At 33.6% G+C, this 20,776-nt stretch overlaps 1 protein-coding gene across 1 annotated transcript in view; it reads left to right on the forward strand.

The window, feature by feature from the left end:
• CCDC102B (coiled-coil domain containing 102B) overlaps positions 1-20,776 on the forward strand; it is a 787,870-nt gene that overhangs the window by 679,379 nt on the left and 87,715 nt on the right. The window lies entirely within an intron of this gene.

The raw sequence follows: 20,776 nt of genomic DNA on the forward strand, positions 1-20,776 counted from the left end.
CTGTTTTCTTGATTTGTCTGCTTTAAATTTTTTTGAATCCCTAATATTTTGAAAGAAAATTGGATATATTTTCTCTTAGAAGTTGATATTCAAAAGAAGATTCCTTTTCATCACCAGTTCTCCTATAGCATATGAAGACTCTGGCTACATCAATAATGAGGGAAGACCATTTTTTGAGTATTCATTATCCTAAATCAGTGTGGTTTCTGTCACTGTTCTATCCTGTTCTGATTTTAATTAGTATCATTTTGTTTGATTAGAACATGCAGCTTCTACTGAAAATGAAGATGCTTCTGTCCCATTTTAAGGCTTATTCCCCTATTCTAATGAATAGGCATTTCTAGTAATTATATTATTATTTACTTCAAAACCTGAAGGCCAGAAGTCATTGTCAATCTTTGGAGGCATCTCTATGGATCCACATAGTACTTGCCATCTGTTCTTTTCATGTAGTCATAAAAGAATAATATCTAGAATCTGAGTGCTTTTCTAGCATTTCAATGAATAGTGTTTTAGAATTTCTATTTACAGTTGCCAGGCAATGTATATACCTTTATGTACCCATTTTGCAAAAGGTTAAAATTTCAGAGGCTCAACAAACATTAATAACTTTTTTTTTAAAAATGATAAGGTTGAAACTATACCCTGTATGGTATGAAACAGAAGTTCCATCTCCATCCAGAAGGGCTCTGTGGATTTTAGTCTAGTCCTCCACTACCACTCAAGATTAAATCCTTTTTGAGCTTTTTTCTTGGAAACAAACCACCCTTCTCAATAGTTCTCAGCATCCCTTTTTTGTAGTGAATAATATAAATAAGTAAGCATTCAGGTAGGCATTAAGAATTTATTTTTAAAGAGCTATTGTGAAAGATGGCAGAGTAAAGACATGGACTTGCCTGAGCTCTCCCCCAAATTCATCCAAATACCTTTAAAAATGACTCTAAACAAATTCTAGAGCAGCAGAAACCACAAAAAATGGAGTAAAACAAATTTCCAACCCAAAACAACTTGGAAGATCCACAGGAAAGGTCTGTTGCTCCAAGGCAAGGGAAGAGCAGAGTCCAGTCACACCAGTGCAGACTGGGCTCCAGAAAATATGGAACAGGCTTTGGGAGTGACTGAATCAGCAGCAGTAGCTTCTTGAGCCCTCAGACCACAGATGATAATTGTATTGAACAAATGATCAGAAGGAAATTACAGGGGTCTTTTTCCTAGCACTGAGGCAGGACTCTGTTGCTTTGCTCATACTCAGATCTAGGTCACATTCCTGGGTAGCATACCCAGGTGAGGAGGAACATTAGCATAGCAGAACTTGTGGCTACAATGGAGGGGGGACCATCCTCACAGGTACAGGGCAGAAAAGAGTGGTTGTGGTCACTCATAGACCAGAGCACAGGCCAGAAGAGTAGTAAACACCTGTCCTGAGATCATACTACCTTGGAAGAACTAAAAACTTATAGGTCTCTAGAAGTGTCTCTGAAAACAGCTGCACAAAACCCCTGAAACTTGGCACAGCATGCCCTTCACCCTGGAAGCAGAGCCTTACTTTAATAAAGAGTTTAAAAGTTACATATTAGGCTGGGAAAATGTGCAAACAGTGGGAAAAAAAACACTGACTATGCAAAGTGACTGTGGTGACAAGAAAGATCAAAATACACATTTAGAACAAGACAACAAAGTCAAAATTCCTATGTGCAAAGCCTCCAAGAAAAATATGAAATGGTCTTAGGCTATGGAAGAACTCAAAAAGAATTTTGGAAATCAAGTAAGAGAAGTAGAGGAAAAATTGGGAAGAAAAATGAGAATGATGTAAGAAAATCATGAAAAATGAGTCAACAGCTTGCTAAAGGAGATACAAAGAAATACTGAAGAAAATAACATTTAAAACACAGAGTAAGCCAAATGGTAAAAGAGGTCCAAAAAGCCAGTGATGAGAAGAAAGTCTTAAAAAGTGGAATTGGCCAAATGGAAAACAAAGTACAAAAGCTCACTGAAGAAAATAATTTCTTAAAAATTAGAATGAAGCAAATGGAAGCTAATGACTTAATGAGAAATCAAGAAACAATTTAACAAAACCAAAAGAATGAAAAAATAGAAGACAATATGAAATATCTCATTGGAAAAACGACTGACCTGGAAAACAGATCCAGGGGTGATAATTTAAAAATTAGTGAACTAACTGAAAGCCAGGATAAAAAAAAAAGAGTCTAGAAATGATATTGTGAGAAATTATCAAGGAAAACTGCTGTGACATTCTAGAACCAGAGGGTAAAATAGAAATTGAAAGAATCTACCACTCAACTCTTGAAAGAGATCTGAAAAGAAAAACTGCCAGAAATATAACCAAATTACAGAGTTCTCAAGTCAAGGAGAAAGTATTGCAAGCAGCTAAAAAGAAACAGTATAAATATCGCGTAGCCACAATCAGGATAACACAAAATTTAACAGATTCTACATTAGAGGATCAGAAGACTTGGATTATGATATTCTAGAGGGCAAAGGAGCTAGGATTACAACCAAGAATCACCTACCCAGGAAAACTGAGTGTAAATCCTTCAAGGGGAAAAATTGACATTCAGTGAGATAGAGGACTTTCAAGCATCTTTGATGAAAAGATCAAAACTGAATAGAAAATTTAACTTTCAAATACAATACTCAAGAGAAGCACAAAATTATAAACAAAAAAGTGAAATCATAAGGGACTTAATAAGTTTTAACTGTTTGTATTCCTACATGGGAAGGTGATATTTGTAACTCATAAGACCTTCCTCATTATTAGAGTAGTTAGAAAGAGTACATAAAGATTTAGGACACAGATGTGAGTTGAATATGAAGGGATAATATGTAAAAAACAAAATTAAGGGGTGAGAGATGAATGTGCTGGGAGAAAAAAAGGGAGAGGTAGAATGGGATAAATTATTTTTCATAAAAGACAGAAGAAATAGCTTTCACAGTGGATGAGAAGAGGGAGCTGGAGAGGGGAAGTGAATGAACCTTACTCTCTTCAGAATTGGCTCAGAGAGAGAATAACATATACCCTCAATTGGACATAGAAATCTGTCTTACCCTACAGGAAAGTAGGCAGGGAAAGGGATAAGAGAAGGAGAGGGTGTGGTGATAGAAAGGTGGGCAGATTGAGGGAGGGCATAGTCAGAAGGAAAACACTTTTGAGGAGGGACAGGGTGAAAGGAGAGAGAGAATAGAATTAATGGGAGCATGGCATGGAAGAAAATATAGTTAGAAATAGTACCTGTGAAAAAAAATTGAAGCAAGTTTCTCTGATAAAGGACTATTTCTCAAACATATAAAGAACTGAGTCAAATTTATGAAAATAAGAGCCATTCCCCAAATGATAATCAAAAGATGCAATAAATTTTCAGATGAAGTAACCAAAGCTATCTATAGCTATATGAAAAATAATCTAACTCACTATCAATTGGAGAAATACAAATTAAAACTATTCTGAGGTACTATCTCATATCTACTAGATTGGCTAATAAGACAGGACAGGAAAATGACAAATGTTGGAGGGGATGTGGGGAAAATGAGACATTAATGCACTGTTGGTGGAGTTGGGAACTGATTCAACCATTCTGTAGAGCAATTTGGAGCTATCCCCAAAGTGCTATAAAAGCATGCATTCCCCTTGACCTAGCAATGGCACTACTAGGTCTTTATCCCAAAAGAGATAAAAAATGAACATGAACAGGACCTATATATACAAAACTATTTATAGCAGCTCTTTTCTGGGGGCAAAGAATTAAAAGTTGAGGGGATGCCCATCAATTGAGGAATGGCTGAACAAGCTGTGGAATGTGATTATGGTAGACTACAATTGTACTACAAGGAATGATGAGCATTTTCTTAAGAAAAACTCTAAGAAAAACCTGGAAAGACTTGCATGGACTGATGCAAAGTGAAATGTACTGTATACAAAGTAACAGAAATATTGTTGGATGACCAACTGTGAATGACTTAGTTATTCTCAGCAATCCAAAACAGCTCTGAAGGACAATGAAAAATGTTATCTGTCCCCAGAGAAAGAACTGATGATGTCTGAATATAGATTGAAGCACACTATTTTTTTAGCTTTTTAGTTTTTTTAGTATTTTTTATTTATGTTTTCTTTCACAACATGACTATTATGGTTATGTTTTGCATGATTACATCTGTATAATCTATACTGAATTGCATGCCTTCTCACTGATGGGGGGTGTGGAGGGAGGTATGGAGAGAATTTGAAATTCAAATTTTTTAAAACAAATTTTAAAAATTGTTTTTACATGTAACTGGGTTAAAAGAAAATACTATATATTAAAAAAATAAAAAAATAATTAAATATGAGGGGCCCCAGGAGTTTAGTCTATACAGAATAGCCAAATAGTACTGAAACAAGAATAGTTTTGTCCAGTTTAATTTACAATTTTATTGTCTCCTTCTCTCTGCCCCCAATTCCCCACCCCCACACCATGTGCAGGAACACACACACACTCACACTGACACACACTGACACACGCTCACACACATTTCCTTATTTTATTCTCAATACTCACAGGCCCATTCTAGCAAATAGCATTTTCCTTTTCTTCAAGGCCAACAGTTACAAACTTTTTAAGAATGAATCCCTAAGCTAGTCATTCTGTTTTACTCCCCTCTCCCAGGAATCTACTCAATTAGTTACAGTTCCATTACAACTATATTGGAAATAACATTTCTTAATCATTTGGTTCTTTCAGTGTAATAATCTAAAATTATTGAAGCATTTTAAATTATGCTAATGTTTATTATTTTGTTGCATGTTCAAAATTGCTAGGTAATTTTTACATGAAGATTAAATAAATTTAAAAATCCTTTTATCTGTTTACTAATAAATATTTAGTAGCCCTCTTTTGCTTACTGACTACGTTTGTCTTTTTCTTGCTTGCTATTCGAGGTTCTTCCACATCTGCCAGAAACTATATGTGTGTACGTGCATGTGTGTGTGTGTGTGTGTGTGTGTATTTGTATAGATATATTTATATATATTTGTATAAATATATTTTCATGTAAGAATTAAATGAATAAAAAGCCTTATTCCTTTATATATGTGTGTGTGTGTATTTATGTGTATATGCATATATAATACACATTTATTATGTCATGATATATTCTGTTTCTCTTACCTGTAATATTGAGAAAAGTAGCCTCTGTTAGATGTGGAAAACCTTGAATTTAAAAAAAAAAGAATGTGAAAGATATTCAAGAAGACACGAGGAGCTTCTGAAGATTTATTAGTAACTTGGAAATAAGGATTTTTACATTTATCTAATCTTTACATAAGATTTACACACATATAAATATATTACACATACTATTTTATATTTTATAATTTACATATTAATAAAAGTATACATTCATAGATGCATATATGTTTTATATATATGTATATATATACATATATATGTATCTGTCTTCTTTTTAAATCACTTTCATTTATGAATAGACTTTTCTCCCAACTTAGCCTTCTCTTGCAACACATATTAAAAACAAAAATAGTTTTTTTCTTTTAGCAAAATCTACCAATATATTGTATCTGACCACACATGCAACATTCTATACCTATATTTCTTCAGTTGGTCAGAAAATGAGGAAAGTACCAAGGGCCAAGCTTAGTCAAGGCAGTTGCATAGCATTCAGTTTAATTTTATTATTCTACTATGTGTATTATTTTAGTAATTTTGTATATTAATTTCTTAGTTATGTTTACTTCATTTTACATCCATTTATAAAAGTCTGAGTGAATTTCTCTAGATGCTCATTTAAAAAAAAATCTTATGGTCCAAAACTATTCATTTACATTCATATATCAGTATTTGTGTGTCCATTTCTAATGCATAGGTATTTTGTTTGTTTCCAACTCATTGTTACTACAAAAAGTGCTGCTTTGCATATTTTAGTACATATGAAGACTCTATTTCTGTCCTTGATATCATAATGATAACTTTGTAGTATAATCTCTGGGTCAAAAAATGTGGATATTTTAATCACTCTTTTTTTTTTCATAGTTTCAAATTGTTTTCCAGAAAAGTTGGGCAAATCCACAACTCTTCTGGGAATATATTAGATTGCTTTTCATTCCCAGTCTTCCCAGCCTGCTCAGCCTTGACTATTCCCATTTTAGCATGATTGTCAATATGTGAAGTGAAACTTCAGTTTTGTTTTAATTTATATTTCTTTCAGTAAGGATTTGGAATCTTTTTATCTTTATTGTTATTTATAGTTTGTCATTTTTCTTTTGAAATTTTTTTTAAGTAACCCTTGACTACTTACATAGGGCATAACAAAAATCTTAGTATAGTTTTAACCTATTAAAGATTAAAACTATACTAAGTCTTTTGGAACACTCTGCATATGAAAAAATGAAATGGTCTTATATTTGTGATTGTTCCACATATACCATGAATATCATTCATTTATCAGAGATATGATACAAAACATTTTCTCTATCAACATCTTTTCTGTTTATTTTAGCTGCATTGATTTTGCTCACACTTTTTTTTTTACATATATGCGATAAAATTTCTCATCTATCACTTATTGGGTAAAATTTTTCCCTTATTACTATGAATGTGGAATACTATGTATGGTCAAAGTTAAACTTTTTTTTCCTTTTTTTATATATTATTACTTATTATGATTTTCTTGGAGTTAGAGGAAAAAGCATATTGGGAGATTAATATAAAATTTAAATAAAAAAGATGATGATATTATTAAAAGTATTTCCTCCAGCCATTGCTTTATGATTCCTACCATTTTCCTTCATGTAAAAAAAAAGACAAATGATCACATCCCACTACTTTCCTTTTTTCTTTTTTTTTTAAATTTCTCATTTTTTTTAAATTTCTCATTTTTTGCAGTGATATCTCAAATCTCTCTCTTCATTTCTCTTCTCAACATTCATTTTTTCCCCATTAAATTTTAGGCTCAAGTTGGCATATATTGTCATTTTTAGGTTGCAGTTCTATCTCCATTTTCAAGAATATACTATTTTGGGGCAAATAGGTAGTGTAGTGGAGAGAGCTCCAGCCTTAGAGTGAGGAGGACCTGAGTTCAAATCCAACCTCAGACACTTGATACTTACTAGTTGTGTGAACCTGGGCAAGTCACTTAATCCCAATTGCCTCACCAAAAGGACGAAAAAAAAGAATATACTATTTCATTCCATTCTGCAACATCTTTTGGCTGAAGAATCATATCAAATTATTCAAATTTATTTCCCTTATATTTAAAGCTCTTTCTTCTGGCCAAGTAAAATCTTTCTTGCTTCTCAATAAAATTGTTAAATTTAAACCCTATATGTCTTGGAGATTTAAATGCCCTCTCACCACCACGCTCATACTCCCCTGTCTTCCAATCTTTGGTTCTATTAAAAGAAGGTTTCCCATCTGAATTCATAAGTTCTGAGATGTTATCTTACAGTTATATACTGCATTATGGCATTCAGAGTGTGTTTTGTTTGTTTTTGAAGTGCTTCTTCAAAACTCATAATCCTTAACATCTCTGTATTTCAAAGTCCACTGTTTTTAGTTTGTATAGAGTTCTTTTCTTTTAACATTATTTCTTTTCTTTCATGTCTGCCCAATTTTTCTATGCCTCAGTATTTCTGTATTCTAAATCTATATATTTGTCTTTCACTTTTTTCCTATGATTTCTCAGAGTAAATTCTTTTTCTCCCCTAATCTGTTACCTGACTTTTATTTTTTTTTTGTTGTGAGCCTTAAGTTCAGATCAAGATTCATTCACTTTTCTTTCTTTCATTTTTTGGGGGACTGCATGTCTGTTTTTTTTTTTAATAATGTCTTTTGGGAGTCAACAGAGTTCTCAATTTCCTAGGCCATGGATCATTTTTCTTTGTGTTACATAACTTATAAGTAGAATTCTGCATTTTTTTAAATGTTATTCATTCTTCCTTTTGGTTTTAGTGTGTTCTGCATACATTTGTTTTCCTAGAGAGCTGATTGTTAATCATTTAGAAGCACGCCCATGATTTTATTTAATTGGAGTTTTTTTTAAATTATTCAATCTTTCTCCTATCAAAGAACCTCTCAACTTTTCCTTGTTTCATGAATTGCTTTGATATCTCATGCCAGATATAGACCAATTCAAAATAATGTTTTAAATGAATAAAATAAAAAAAAGATGGCATTACAATTTTTTTCCAGGGAAGGAGGGTTGAAGTGGTTTGGAGAACATAAATAGCATCCATCTTGATGGTCATGTGACATAGATTGTTAATTATGTATAATTGATTCCCTTTTTTATACTATTGTCACTTCTTATCAGTTACTCTCACACATTGCAACCTTCCTTTGTAACAAATAAATATAGTCAAGCAAACCAAATCAATATAGTGAACATAAATGAAAATGTGTACCCTATTCTGTTCCTCTCCTCCAAGAGATGAGAGACATTTTCCCTATAAGTTTTCCAGTTATAATTGCTTCAATGATCAAAGATTTATGAAGTCTACTAACATTCTTTTTTTTAACTTTGTTGATGTAACTGTATAAGGTGTTTTCCTGATTCTGTTTTTGTCAATTTTTCTATTAATTCATTCAAGGCTTCTCATTATTTTCTAAATTCTGCGTATCTATCATCTATCTATATACACACACATACACACAGAGACACACATACACTGTAACAAAAACACTTTGGAAAAACTCATATACCACAGTTTATTTAGCCTTTTCCCAGTTGATGACCACCTACTTTTTTGCATGTTTTTTTCTAAAAAAAAAATACTGATATACAAATACACATGTGTGTATACATACATATATTTTTTATATGTGAACATAAGGTGTTGGTTTTTTTCTTGTAAATATAGAAATGTATTAATGATCATTGATTTAGTGAGAGATAGGCTTTTTAATACTAAGGAGGAAGGATGGTCTTCAGGTAGAAAAATAGAAAAATCAACAGTGTTTGCAAGGGCTAAAGAATAAAAGGACCATTAAATTCTCATGGTTTTGCAAGAATATTTAGCTTACATGAGTATAATATAACTTGTAAACATAATTATCCAATGAAATATATATATATATAGATGTGGGAGATGCAATGGGTGTTTTGTGAATAGTTTTATACCCATCAAATGGGTTATGAGGGAAGAATAAAAAAGTTAACAAACCAATTTTAGCATGAAAATTGCAATAAAAACATGTAAGAAAATGAAAAGCATCCAATCATTTTTATGAGGGCAAATCAACTTTGAAATTGATTTCAAGAGGAAAAGCTAATATTTTGCTGATAAGCTATAATTTTCTGCTTAATAATTATCTTTTAAGAAACAGTCACATTTTATTAAAATGACTAATTAACTCACTGTACTGCTGTGCTAATAGCAAAGGAATCATGCTAATTGAATGTAGATAGCCAGAGTTTTTTAGGAGAAGAGAAAAGCTAAATGGTATATAGGGTCTCCATACACCACAGTGCAATTTAAATGCAAATGGAAACCAAAAACATTCACCTTCAACAACCTCCTTATACAGAGGGGGAAAAAAAAAGAATATGGGAATATGCTGTCCAAGATAAGAAAGATGTGAAATTCATGGTGAGTCTCTGAAGAGACCCATAGAGGAACTGGACTATTTTCAAGGATGAGCTAGGGCTTCCATTCGTTAGAAACTGGAGTACAAAATGTCAGGGACAAGTAGATGAGACTTCTTCATTCTAAAAGGCTGAGGGGAGCCCAAGATATTGCTCTCAAAAGCCAGTTTGGGAGTTTCTCCTTGTGACTATATGACCATTTTACTCCAGTTACTTAAAAATAGAAGATATTTTCTGAACTTTTAATTTGGATACAATTTAGTTGAACGTATGTCAGATTTCTGGTGAAATTCCCCTTTGAGGGGTATGTTCTAAATAGCAATGAATTCAGTAAAGTTTCTTCACCCTCTAGGCAACTGTTAGAGTATCAGTAAAAGAAAAGCACCTGACTTCCTCAGAATATAATTAGGAAGTTTCCTCATAAGAAGCTCTCAACAACAATGAAATAACAGGACTAGCGCCTCAAAAAAGATAATCATCATCATCATCATCACCATTTCCATTATGTCAAAGTCACTTATGCAGGTGGCTTAGCTGTTTCTGCCAAGGCTGTTGTTCAGTGTCAAATCAATGTTTGATTAGAGGAGTAGAGCAAATGGGCAAATGATGAAAGTTCAAGAATAATTATGGAAGTCTCATTTTATCTCCTGACAGCTGATGTTAGAGGAAATCATTTGTAAGTAACTGTGTATTAATCCCAAATAGAATCCCTGAGCCGTAGTGAGAAAGACAATTAAAACTCTGTAACTGAAGAAGCCTTGGTTGCTAGGAGAAAAATTATATTTAAACCAGATAAAATCTCTGGAGAAAATACCTGAGATCTGGGTCTCTGGCTGTGTGAAATTCATAAGGCTTATCTAAACAAAATGTGTAAACCTTAAATGTTATCTAACTGTAAGCTATTGTTTATTTTTAACCAAATCTGTAATTATATCAGTGTTGAGAGCACCCAGTGAGGAAACTCCACCTACTAATACAGGTCAGCACCTTCTGCAGAAATTACATTCATAAAGAGTTGACTAGGTGCACTCAGAGGTTAAATATTTTGCCTAGGGTCACACAGCCAGAATATGACTGAGGCTGACCTGAATCTAGTTATTCCTAATTCTCATGTTACCTTTCTAACCATTATACAACACAGCCTCTCAAATTATTGTTACTATTGTTTTTTTTTTAATACAAAAACAGTCAAATAGAAAGTACTGTGGTATCTGGATTCAGATTTGAATCAGCCAGTAATTAGTTTTTGACCTCAAAAGAATTCTGTAACCTCTGTGGGTATCAGTTTTCTCATCTATGATATCTGCAGGTTGGGTTGTGTGATTTTCCAAGGTCACTTCCTGAACTTCTATAGTTTGATTTCTCTTTCAAAACTATATAGTGTATAAGAAAAAGCACTCACTCCTGGTATTCCAAAGGTAGAGATCATGAAGTATCATAGCAGAAGCAGGGAAATATGTCACTTTTGAATTAATTCTCAATCTCATGATATCTCAGTTGAAAATGCCATCCATAAATAAAACTCCTATGATTCAATATGTGAGTCACAGAGAGAAATCTTAACTAAGATACCTCTGTAAAATTGCGTGGAAAGCACCTTTTCAGTATGCCTATAATGACTCCAATTGTAATGGATGTCTATATATACACACATTCATCCTTTCTACCTGAATTAGTCTGTGCCTGAATCTGCCTCACACCAAAACAATTGGTTAATTCAAAGGAAACATGAGTCACACTGCCTCTTCTAGTTTCATGCACATACAACCAGTTATTTAAAATTGAATCTTTAGTTTTAACTCGATTGTAAGCTCCCAGGCAGGAAGTTTTTACATCTTCCAGATTTTAGCATGGATTCTAACACACAGTAGGTTATTAAGAACTGCTTCTTATTGTGAGTATACATGAAATGTACTATATTCCTGTTCACTAAATATTATGACTATAAGGTCCATGAAGGTAAGAACTATTTTTTTTCCTTCTTACACTTAGAGACTAGCAAAATATGTTGCACATATTAGGTACTTAATATTTTTTCTTATATAGAAATATTCAAATGGGAAATAGACTTAAGGAAAAATAGAACTGAAAAAAATCCCTGATGATATAAGAGAATAATAAATACGAATTGGTTTATGCTTTATTGATCCCTTGGCTATAATCGTAACTCACAACAGTCTTTAATTTTCAGATAAAACAGATGCCATCTATCCTAACATGCAATGGAAAAGGCATTGAAACACCACTACTATACTTGTAGGATGATATCTGCCCTTCCCTTTTGCATTTCTAATTTATAGCAAGTTGCCCCTGAATAATTAACATAGACATTTGCACTTGAAAAATGGACAAATGGGAAAGCAAACATGAAGGAAAAGCCTATAACCACCTACTAATGCCTTCTAATTATGATTTATGATTAAAAAAGAGACTAAATGTTCACACACAAAAAAACAGCCTAGGTAAATATTCTAATTTGAAAACTGATTTTATTTTTTCTTCTGAACATACACGAAAATGCAGTGCAGAATGCTTTGATACCTGAGGATTGGCCAGCGGAGGCCAATATGGATGCTCTAGAGAATTAATCTTTATCATCATATTCCCCTTACATTTTATTTTTAATTAGATTGTAAGCTCCTGCCTTCTAGGCAGGATTTTTTTTTTTTGCATTTTCCAGATCTTAACATAGATTTCAGCACCCAGTAGTTATTTAGGAAATGCGTGTTATCATTTTTCACTAGATGTACTATGTTTTGTTGACTAAATGTTATGAATATAAGGTCCTTGAGGGAAAGGATTATTTTTTTTCTTTATTCTTTATATACCCACAGCCTAGTTGATGCTTGGGTTGCAACGGTAACTGAGGAAATAAAAAACAGATGCATTTGAGTTGTAATTAACCTTAATTCTCTTCCCTTGAATATAAAATGGAGTGAATAAAAGAGCCATGAACTTTTGTTTGTATCAGCTCCATCCAAGTGTATGTGATATCATGTGTATACATGTGTGCATGTATGTGTGTGTGCCTGCATGTGTGTGTATGGAGCCTCTTAACTCTTCACCAAAGCCTTGTAATTGCCTACTCCCATCTACTGATGGGAGAAAATGTTGGCATTTCATAGGATAATAGGATTTAAAACTGAAAAGGACTCTAGGGATTATACAGTTTCACCTCCTCATTTTACAGATAAGAAAACTCAGTCATGGGGGCAGCTAAGTGGTGCAGTGGATAGAGCACCAGCCCTAGCAGGAGGACCTGAGTTCAAATCTGGCCTTAGACACTTGACACTTACTAGCTGTGTGACCCTGGGAAAGTCACTTAACCCTATTGCCTAGCCAAAAAAAAAAAAAAGAAAAAGAAAACTCAGGCACAAAAGGACTGAATGACTTAGCCAAGATCATACATATTGGTAAGTAGAGAAGTTGGAGGTTGTAGCTAGGTCTTTTGATTCCAAATCTAATGTTCTTTGACCTAACACCAGATTTTGTCTAGTCACACATGTAGGTAATACTTAATGCAAGATAAAAAATAGGGTGCTGACAAGCTACAAGATGGGATACATGACACATCTCCATCCTTCTTTCATACCTTAATGGCATCCTAGCTGTAAAAATACAAGAAGGGTAGCACAGATATTGTCACAATATTCCTCCCCCAAGTGGTATCAATCTTCTATCTATGAAGGTGAGAAAAGAATGCAATGAATACATTTCTTTTGCCATATCAGCATTCTAACTGCTGTGGCAAGCCTCTACAAAGTATAAGGAATCATGGCAATGGTGATTTGCTACTATGGTTTTCAGTGTATCTGTATCTGTATCTGTATCTGTACCTGTATCTATATCTGTATATTTTCTTGTATCTCTATTGAAAACCTCAGCAATTAATGGGAAGTTGTCATGGAAGTGGTTGTCATGAATTATCAATTCAATTAGCCTTCATGATCCATGAATCGTTAGTGACTTGTTGGAAGAGAATGAGGGATTCCTGCCTTGTAAAGAGGAAGGTTAGAAATATTAAGGAGGCAAAACTACCAACCTCCCTGGCTTCCTTTGAGTCCCAAATAAAATCCCACTTTCTATAGTTAGCCTTCCCCAAACCCTCTTAATTCCAGTGCCTTCCCTCTTTTAATTATTTCCTATTTATCCAGTATAAAGATTGCTATGGATATATTTGTTTGCGAGTTGTCTGTTCCACTAGATTGTAAGTTCCATGAGGGCAGGAACTGTCTTTTTTTCTCTTTTTATATTTTTAGTGGTTAGCAGTACCTGACACATAGTAGGCACTTAATAAATGTTTATTGAATTGACTTGACAATGCAGAGCATAGTGAAATAAAGGAGTCTTTAACATTTCTAATTAAAAGACCAGAGCTGAATAAAACATTTGACTTCCAAATACAAAATTCAAGGAAAACATAAAAAGGTAAAATAAAAAAAAGGAACAAGAAAGGAAAAACAAGAAATTCAATAAGGTTAAACTATTTATACTTCTATATGGCAAGATATTTGTAACTTCACAACTTTATTACTCTAAGAACAATTAGAAGGAGTAGACATGGACAGAGGGTGTGGGTATAAGGCAACTTTGATGGGATGATACTCAGAAACACAAAATAAAAGGGTGAGAAAAAATGCACTGGAAGAAGGGGGGAATTGAATGGGGTAAATTATCCCACATAAAAGAAGCATGAGAAAGCTATTATAATGGAGGGGAAGATGGGAAATGGAGTGTGGTGGGCAAAGCTTAAACTTTACTCTCATCAAAATTGGCTCAAAGAGGGAATATCACACACATTGAGCTGGATATAGAAATCTATCTTACTCTATAGGAAAGAAGGTCAGGGGCTACTAGAGGGGGAGTACTGATAAAAGGAAGGGTATATTGAGGAAGTATATTGATCAGAAGAAAAACAATTGTGAAGAGGGAAAGGGTAAAGGATAAGATAAAGGGGATAAACAAGAGAAAAATAGCATGGAAGGAAATACACAGTTAGCTATCATAACTATATATGTGAATGGAATGAACTCACTCATAAAACAGAAGCAGATAGCAGAATGGATTAAGAAGCAGAATCTTACAATATGTTATTTACAAAAAAACACATTTGAAGGAGAGAGAATCAGGGTAAAAATAAGGGGTTGAGGCAGAATCTGTTACACTTCAGCTGAAGCAAAGAAAGCAGGGGTAGAAATCATGATCTCAGACAAAGCAAAAGCAAAAAATAGATCTAATTAAAAGATATGAAGAAGGAAACTATATCCTGCTTATATGTACCACAAACAATGAAGTTCATATCAATATTAAATATATATGCACCAAATGATGTAGCATCTAAATTTTTGAAGAAGTTGAATGAGTTATAGGAGGAAATAGATAATAAAATTATACTAGTGGGGGACATCAACTTTCCTCTCAGAAATAGATAAATCTAACCAAAAAATAAAGAAGAAAGATGACATGACGTGATACTTAAAAAAACCTAGAGAATCAATTAAAAATTACTTTAAATAATTAACAACTTCAGGAAAGTTTCAGGATAGAAAATAAACCCACATAAATCATCAGCATTTCTATATATTACTAAGAAAGCCCAGCAGCAAGAGATAGAGAAATTCCACTTCAAATAATTATAAACAATATAAAATACTTTGGAGTCTACCTGCTAGGATAAACCCAGGAACTCTATGAATGAAACTATAAAATACTTTTAACACAAATAAAATCAGATTTAAACAACTGTAAAAATATTAATTGCTCATGGCTAGAGAAAGCCAATATAATAAAAATGACAATTCTACCTAAATTAGTCTATTAACTTAGTGCCATACTAATCAAACTATCAATAAATTATCTTATAGAGCTAGAAAAAATAATAATAAAATCCCTCTGGAAGAACAAAAGCTCAAGAATATCAAGGGAATCAATGAAAAAAAATGTGAAAGAAGGTGATCTAATATCAGATCTCAAACTATTATAAAGTGGTAGTTATCAAAATAATATGGTACTGGTTAATAAATAGAGTGGTGGATCAATGGAATAAGTTAGGTACAAGTTACATTATAATAATGTACAATGTAGAATAATTATAAATGATGATAGTAATCTAAAATATGATTAAACTAAAAATCAAAACTTTTGGAACAAAATCTCATTATGTGGCAAAAACTGTTAAGAAAACTGGAAAACAGTATGGTAAAAACTATGTATAGACCAACCTCATACTATATACCAAGATAAGCCAAAATAGGTACGTGGTATACACATAAAGAGTGATACCATAAGCAAGTTAAGAGCATGGCAAATTTATGGAAAAGGGAAGAATTCAGGACCAAAGAAGATACAGTGAGCATTACAAAATATAAAATAGATAAGTCTGGGTATATATTTTTTTTAAAAAATGCCTAAATAAAACCAGTACAACCAAAATTATAAGGAAAGCAGAAAACTGAGAAAAAAATTGCAACAAATATCTCTAATAAAGGTCTCATCTCTCTAATATATAGAGAATTGAGTCAAATTTATAAAAATAAAAGTTATTCCCCAATTAATTAATGGTCAAAGGATACAAACAGTTAGTTTTCAGACAAAGAAATCAAAACTATCTATAGTCATATGAAAAAATGTTCTAAATCACCATTGATTAGAGAAATGGAAATTAAAACAACTATGAGGCACCACCTTACACCTCTGAGAGTGGCTAAATAACAATGTTGGATGTTGGAGGGGATGTGGGAAAATTGAGACACTACTGCATTGTTTGTAGAGTTGTGAACTGATCCAACCATTTCAGAGAACAATGTGAACTATGCCCAAAGGGCTATAAAACTGTGCATACCTTTTGGTTCAGCAATACCATAACTAGGTCTATATCTCAAAGACATTAAAAAGGGCAGGGGAAGGATTCATATTAAACAAAATTATAGCAACTCTTTTTGTGGTGGCTAAGAATTGGAAATCAAAGGGACACCCATAAATTGAGGAATGGCTAAACAAGCTGTGGTATATGATTATGATAGGATATTATTGTACTAAGATAAATGAAAAGCAGGATGATTTCAGGGAAAAAAACTGAAAAGACTTACATTAACTGATACATAATGAAGTGAATAAAGCCAGGATAATATCTTACATGGTAACAATATTGTTCAATGAAAAATTGTGAATGACTTAGCTATTTTAAGCAATACCATGATCCAAGACAACCCTAAAGGACTAATGATGAAGCATACTATCCACCTCCTGACAAAGAACTGATACTGACTGATTACAGACTGAACCATGCTATTTTTTTCATTTTCTTTCTTTCCTTTTTTTTTCTTTTAGTCACGTCTTCTTGTACAAAATGATTGATATGGAAGTGTTTTACATATTGCACATGTATGAACTATACCTGATTGCTTACCATCTCATGGAAGGGGGAGTGCAGGGAGGGAGGGAAGAATAGCCTTTGGAACTCAAAACTGTAAATAAAAATGTTAACAAAGAAAAAAAGAAAGAAAATGCAGCACAGATTGGTGAGGACTAGCCAACTGGTAAAGTAAGGGACTTGGTCAGCAACCATGAATAGTAAATTGGGGGGAAATCATCTGAAGTGAATAGCAAAGTAATAGTCTATTTACCAAACCAAAGAGTATTAGAGTGTGGTCTATTTTTTTTAAGGTCCTTAATCACTGCTTAGTTAACCTGTCCTGGGAGGGAGGTGTGAAACATCTCTCCTCCCAGTGCAGGATATTTAGTGAAAGGAAATAAATAAGGGACCACCAAACTGAAAACAGTCATCCTGTTTAGGTTCTTCTGGTCTTTACTCATTAAATTGTAAACTCTTTGAAGGCAGAGATTGTATTTTTTTTCTAATTTATATTCACAGCACTTAGCCTAGTATTTGGCACATAATAGGTGCTTAATAAATGTTTATTGAATTGAATTGAAATTGAATTGGTAAAAATTTAGAGAAAACATTAATTTCTGTCATCAATTTTTTAAAATAAAAACAAACTTGTAGCTTTATTTTTCTTCACTACGGCTACACTCAAATGCCCTTTTCTATGAAACATTAGGAGAATAATCCCCAAAGGGGCAAGGTATAGAAGAAGCCAAAAGAAATAGATTGTGTCTGGGAAAAATGCCTTTTAGAAGCTGTGGTACATTTGAATCACCTAAATGACTGAAGCCATCAGTGTTTTTTTTTTCTCTTTTCTCTTTGATTAATATGTGGGAAAGAGGCAATTCAGCTTTTGAACTCTTTGGTTTCAGAATCTTTGATTTGAAAAATGAGTTGAGCCCTTGTAGTGCCGTCACTAATAGGAAATTAGGAGATGAAGGAAAGCATTCTTAAATAGCTTTCAGGCATTCATGGTTCCAGTTATAGAAATATACCAGGGCCCCAGTAATTTGCCTGGAAAGGCATAATAAACAAAATTACCAACTTTCCACAAGGCAGCATTTTCTGAAATAACTAAAGGAAGAAATCAGATGCTTGGTGGAGATCAAGGTAACTGCACTATTGTACCCACCATGTGGAGACAAACCTGTTCAGTATGAAGATTAGCTGACCTTGCTTATTATCAGATGGAACAATTACTAAGAGTTAAATCTACTGCTCATATTATGTTCTGTATATATTCTGTAGATAATGTGTGTAGATATTCAGCAGCCCTATTTCAGAGCTTCATGCTGCCAAGTAAATTAATGTTTACTGATATAAATGTCTCCACTTTTAGAAAACTGAATATGTAAAGATGTTACTTTGCAAAACAAATAAATTAGAGGATGATTATTCATTTTTATAGTTATTGGTATATATGTTACATTTCATCCTCCTCTCAGAAAATAAGTTTAGTGAGTTCAGGGATTGTCTTCTTTTTCTGTGGCCTCTCCAGTGCTGGCATGGTATTTGTCCAGTTAGTAGGGATATCAAAATCCAGTACAGGAAAACATGAAGCACTCAAGGCAGTGAAGCAGGCCAACTTTATTGAAACAACATTTTTAAAATATGAAGGGCAGTCTAAAAGGATGGTGAAAACAAGTCAGTTTTTCTGGGGTCCTAAGTGACATTGGTTACACTCAGTAGGAATTGTGTAACCCCTCCCAAAAAACAAACAAACAAACAAACAGTGAAGTCTATTGAGATTTTCTGGCTTTCTTGTTTGGGTTTAGCAGGATCAGACATTGGGGGAAGTGAGTGAGGAACCTGGACCTAGGGACTGTTACTGATCCATGTTAATGGAGTGGGGTGGGATGGGGAAAGGAGAGAGACTCCTGGGGAATTGGTGGCTACATCATATTAAAAAATCCTTTCCAAGAAGGAAAGGGTCGTTGGGCCCTTTTTGACAGAGTGATTCAGAGGCTTTGTGTTCTCCTGTGGCTTTTTCATTTACTCAGGTTGAGGAGGTTACTGGATACTCTTTTAATCAGTTTTTACTATGCAAAACTATTCTAATTAGTCTTTCATGAAATGAATTTTTCTAACACTTTTGAAATATAAATCAGAACAGAGGTTAGAAGTAGAAGTACAGTGGAAAACACAATGTATTTGAAAACATAGAGCCAAAGATCAAATCCTGGCTCTAGCCCTTATTATCTCATGACCTTGGACAAATCACTTACCTCATTTGCCCCTCAATTTGCTCATATGTAAAATAAGGGACCTGGAATAGATGACCTACAAGGTACCTTCCAGCTCTGATCCTATAATACGATGATTTAGGCTTGAATCCCAACTGACACCTACTATATGTCCACGAACTTAGCTAAATTATTCAACCTCTCTCCCTATTTCCTCAACCGTTAAATGAAGAGCTATATTAACTATGATGTCCCATCTAGCTCTAAATCTATGATCCCTCATTTTACACAGATAAAAACTGTCTCAAATGATAAATATTCTATTTACACAGATTTTTAGGAACATATCTAATGTATAATTCTTCCATTGCCAAATATATGCACTTCTATAAATCAATTATCATAACCATCTTTCTTTACTAATTATCATTTGGGTTCTTATTATTACTCAGCACAATAGTGTTGTGAGACAGTATTTCATTGTATAAGATATAAAGTTTCCAACCTACTAATAGGTCCCATTTCAATTGTTGTAGTTCCTGTGTATATAATTTTCTTGAATCTATTTACTTCTCTTTCAATCAATTCATATAGATATTTCCATGCTTCTCTGTATTTATCACACACACCATTTCTTATAATATGGTAATATTCCATTACATTCACAGACCACAATTTGTTTAGCCATTCCCCAAGAGATACACATCTACTTTGTTTCTAATTTTTAGATATCACAAAAAGTGCTGCTATAAGTATCCATAGCTTCCTTGTAGTAAAAGTTCGTAACGGACTCTCTGTTTCAAAGGGTATGGACATATTTTAGTCACTTTTTTGTATAACACTTTGCCTTTCTTCTTTTGAGAATTGTTTGTTCAAGTCCTTTGAACAATTGTGTGTGTATGTGTGTGTGCAATAGTTAAGGTATCTTGCATTTGAACACTTCAGTTCTTATCCTAGATGGATTAATGCTGTCTGTGCAAAAGCTTTTCAGTTTCAAGTTCCTTCTGCTTCTGCAAACACAGTATTATGTTACTTCAATTACTTTACCTTAACTTCTTTTTTATATTGGGCCTTTGCCCACTGCCTCTCTTACCCTCACCCCTAATCCCCTCTTCATATTTGATATTATCTTTTACTTTCTCCATCAGCTTGGGTGTAGGGTGTGTTCAGGGAGGACTAGAACATTTGGTGTGAGGGTTGCTGAGCCCCTTTCAGGGATGCTTTCTACCTTTGATGTTCACCTGATTCACCTAACTCTCACCTATGACTCCAAGAAGCACTAGCCATGCTGGTAAACTTGCTTGGCAGATAGACTAAACCAGGTTGAGGGTAACAGAGGGGTCTGAAACCCTTCAATGAGTTAGTGGGGTGGCTACCCTAAGCATACGAAGACTTCTCCTAGTGGAATGGGCAGATGAGAACATTTTTTTTCTTAAGGGCCATGACTGTGGTTAAAGCAGGTACTGTGGAACATTAGAGTTTAGTCACACGTCAAAGATGTCAAAATCATGCACTCATTCTGAGCCATTGTCAGTCATCTTGACTTTTTTCTTGCCCTGGACTTTGATGACTCTGAAGAGAGAGTGAGACTGATGACTTCTTGCAACTCTGC

This window comes from Vombatus ursinus, unplaced genomic scaffold (genome assembly GCF_900497805.2).
Source record: "Vombatus ursinus unplaced genomic scaffold, bare-nosed wombat genome assembly UNPS02009573.1, whole genome shotgun sequence".
NCBI lineage: Eukaryota > Metazoa > Chordata > Mammalia > Diprotodontia > Vombatidae > Vombatus > Vombatus ursinus.